This window comes from Bubalus kerabau, chromosome 15 (genome assembly GCF_029407905.1).
Source record: "Bubalus kerabau isolate K-KA32 ecotype Philippines breed swamp buffalo chromosome 15, PCC_UOA_SB_1v2, whole genome shotgun sequence".
Taxonomy (NCBI): Eukaryota; Metazoa; Chordata; class Mammalia; order Artiodactyla; family Bovidae; genus Bubalus; species Bubalus kerabau.
In genome coordinates, this window is record NC_073638.1 from 31,602,078 (window position 1) to 31,605,931 (window position 3,854).

The 3,854-nt window shown below is 44.9% G+C and overlaps 1 long non-coding RNA gene across 1 annotated transcript; it reads left to right on the top strand.

The window, feature by feature from the left end:
- The first annotated feature begins 1,593 nt into the window (after positions 1–1,593).
- On the top strand, positions 1,594–2,748 carry LOC129627977 (uncharacterized). The gene is made up of 3 exons (XR_008702678.1): positions 1,594–1,718; positions 1,943–2,051; positions 2,482–2,748. It is a non-coding gene; the product is annotated as an uncharacterized LOC129627977 (long non-coding RNA).
- Positions 2,749–3,854: the final 1,106 nt, after the last annotated feature.

The window sequence follows — 3,854 nt, forward strand, 5'->3', positions numbered from 1 at the left end:
TGCACAAAGTATTTTACCCTAAGACTTGCATGCATGCCTGCTAAGTTACGTCAGTTGTGTCCAACTCTTAGGGACCCTATGGGCCTTATCTCTCCAGGATCCTCTGTCCATGAGATTATCCAGGCAAGAATACTTGAATACAGAGTGGGTTGCTGCACCCTCCTGCAGGGGATCTTCCTGAACCAGGGATTGAACCTGCATCTCTTATGTCTCCTGCATTGCAGGCAGGTTCTTTACCACTAGCACCCCCTGCGAAGCCAACATATGGCTAAATACTAAATGAGTCATTGCAGGATACTCTTTAGAAAGAAGTGATACGAGGTGAGGAAAGATGGCCTGAGACATACCTGTGGGGTTATAACTATGGTGGAAGAAGCTGAGCTTAATTTTTTGGACCATCCAATAAGCTCCCTATAGACATGGGTTGTTCTGTCTCTAGCCAGTTCCCATTATTCTGCTCAGTGCCAAGTGGCCTCTCCACTGACAGTCTCAGAGGACCTGCTATATTCTACACAAGCAAAAGAAACCAGAGCCCCTCTCCCTACACAAGGGAAAGTACCTAGCTAGTGTTTCCTCTCAGCTCTGGGATAAGGAGAGAATTCTAGGCTACACAGCCTCGTGATGGATAGCTTTCTCCAGTGGTAAACTTATGAGGAAGGGGTTTTAAAACTCTTTTTTAGAGTTCTTTCTCTCCTTTAAGTGAAAGACTGCTCAGGGGGAAGTGCTGAAACCGTACTCTGTCCTGCCTAGTTATCTGATGATTGTGGTCCCGGAGCTCCCATTATACAACTTGTGCTGAAGTGTACTGGAGCTGAGTGCCTTGGCTACAATGGGCAGCATGTGAGAGGGACACTTTGGGGACGTGGGGGCTTCTCAGATGGCCTGAATTCAATGAACAGTTTGCAGCTAATCAATAGGGACATAGCAATCAGGTGGATGTAAGTAGAGCTGGATTTGAAGGATTTTCACGTAATCGGTTCAGAGAATTACCCTGGGTATAAAGAGATGTGTAACATCAAGCCGCATTTGGCATATTTCAGCTCAGGTTGTGGCAGCTGGTCTGACAGGCTGCCTGCCCCTTCCACAGTTCTGTTAATTCCAGATGAAATGAAAATACCCTCCTTAGTAGTCATTAAGTTCCAATTTTATTTCTCATTATTAAACCATGAAGTTGGCAAAAACATTTAAATTAAGAAAATGAAGAGATTTATGAGCAAATTGGAGTCAAGGTGAAACATTGAAGCTTAATCTCAAAAGATTAAGACAGGCACAATAACCAGCCTATTGGGAAAAAAAAAAAAAAAAAGCATATCTCAGAGTAAACAGGAGGAAATGTTCTTTCTTATTTTTTCCCAAAGAACTAACCCTTTAAAATTGAGTTTTTTAGATGATGACTTCATGCTTGGTAATACCCACCTGATTTGAGAAATGTTGGAATAAGATTTAAATGGTATTTTAGTCTCCGTGTAAAACTAGAAAGATATGTCACATTGATGGCCCCAAGCAGCTGACAGTCTCCTGCGGAGGCAGAGTGCTGTGATGAGAGCAACATGAATTATTTCAGATCCCCCTTGCCCTGAAGACAGAACCCTGCTCGGTGGCCGGCATGAGGGTCAGAGATTAAACTTGTTTGATCTTCAGTTTCTCCACTGAGACTGTCAGTAAGGAGCTGGTGTGCCAGAGGGAAGGATGTTTCCAGCCAGCTGAGTGTCCCATGGGTAAGCACAGGGCTGAGACCCCACCCGAATTCCTTATCGGAGGCTGCCTTCTTCCTTGAGAATGCCATAGCAGGGGCAACCTTGAAAGGTGATGACAGACAGGAAAGGTTCCATAGGCGGCCACCTAAGCAGGCCACCAACTACTGAAAGCATTTTAATTTAATACCAAAGAGCGTCACGGATAATCATAATCCCATCTATTGATCCTAAACCTCTTTCAGCAGTGAGGAGATGCAGTTACTGTAAGGGCAGTAAGGGCAATGACTGTTCCCCAGGGACTTTGACAGAAAAATCCATTCACTTCAAAACTGAACACCAAGGCTTTTCTGGAAGGTAAGTGGTATGACCTGGACGTTAGTGTTGATTCCAACTGTCCCCTCAGACTGCATGTCCCCCATAAACCTGTTCTGATACCTGACATAGTCAATAGAGTGGCTTCTTTGGGTTCAGCAGGTATGACATTGAGTTAATCATTATAAGTCAAAGACACCATAGCAGAAGCAAGGTCCGGGAGAGGTCAACTTTTACGAAGGTTATACAGGTTCCTGCCTCCAAGGATTCTGGGGTTTCTGAGGGTGCTGGGTCTATGGGAAAGCTGGTCCCAGAGATGGAGGGGTGGGGGTAGGGTGGGGCAGGGGAGCAAGGAAACTAATGTTTCTTTCGTTTTAATTGTGTCCCAGGTATGACACTAGGTGCTTTCACATAAATTATATTTAATTTTCGCAGCAACCCTCTCAGGTAATCTTTTTCACCCTTATTTTAGAGCTAAAGAGTTGGAGGCTCAGGGAATTGAAGTAATTTGCACAAGTTCACCAACCTCTCCCAGTACGGATGTGAAAAAAAAGAGCTGGCCAGCCTCAAAGATTGTGCTTTCTCTGTGACATCATGCCAAGTCCCTGGAAGTTAAGCACTAGGAGCCTTATTGCACAACTGGGTCAGCCAGGCGTCACCTGTCCCAGAAGCCTATGTGGGAAATTCTAAGTGGGAAAAACACCCAGTCTCCTTTAATAAAAATGTGTTGTTGTTCAGTCGTTAAGTTGTGTCCGACTCTTTGCAAACCCATGGGCTGCAGCATGCCAGGCCCCTCTGTCCTCCACTATCTCCCAGAGTTTGCTCAAATTCATGTCCGTTGAGTTGGTGATGCTATCTAACCATCTCATCCTCTGTCAACCCCTTCTCCTTTTGCCTTCAATCTTTCCCAGCATCAGGGTCTTTTCTAATGAGTCAGCTCTTTGCATCAAGTGGCAAAAGTATTGGAGCTTTAGCATCAGTCCTTCCGATGAATATTCAGTGTTGATTTCCTTTTAGGACTGACTAGTTTGATCTCTTTGAAGTCCAAGGGACTCTCAAGAGTCTTCTCCAGCACCACAGTTTGAAATCTTCAATTCTTCAGTGATCACCCTTCTTTACAGTCCAACTCTCATGTGTACATGACTACTGGAAAAACCATAGCTTTGACTATACTGACTTTTGTTGTCAAAGTGATAACTCTGCTTTTTAATATTTAACACACTGTCTGCATGTGTGCATGCTAAGTTGCTTCAATCATGTCCGACTCTGTGTGACCCTATGGGCTGTAGCCCTCCAGGCTCCTCTTGTCCATGGGATTCTCCAGGCAAGGCTACTGGAGAGGGTTGCCATGCCCTTCTCCAAAGACACTGTCTAGGCTTCCCATAGCTTTCCTTTCAAGCAGCAAGCGTCTTTTAACTTGAAATGGAGGGAAAATCTCTACTTGAGAATGGGAGACTAGACCTGACTGGTCTGATCTCTGCCCTCTCAAGATTCACATTCAGCTTGGAGTTCTATCACTAATCATTCTTGCTGCCACCTTTGCCTCTGGGGCCAATCTGATCTTTCACAAAAGGACTCAAGTGGACTTAGGACACTTAATTTGCTGTGGCAGCACTGCAGCAAGGCTAAAATGATGACATAGGACAACCAAAGGCTCAGAGATAAGTAAAGGAAAATAAACATGGATTAGAGGCAGCAATTAATCAGACTTAGGAGCTGTGGCTGCTTTCCAGAGCATGGTCCATCCTCGCAGGCGACTTTGCAGTCACCAGCCTACTCAGCTTCCAGAGGCCAACTCCTCCACCCCAAGCATCTGGAATGTCTTTCTTAAAAAACCTTATTTTT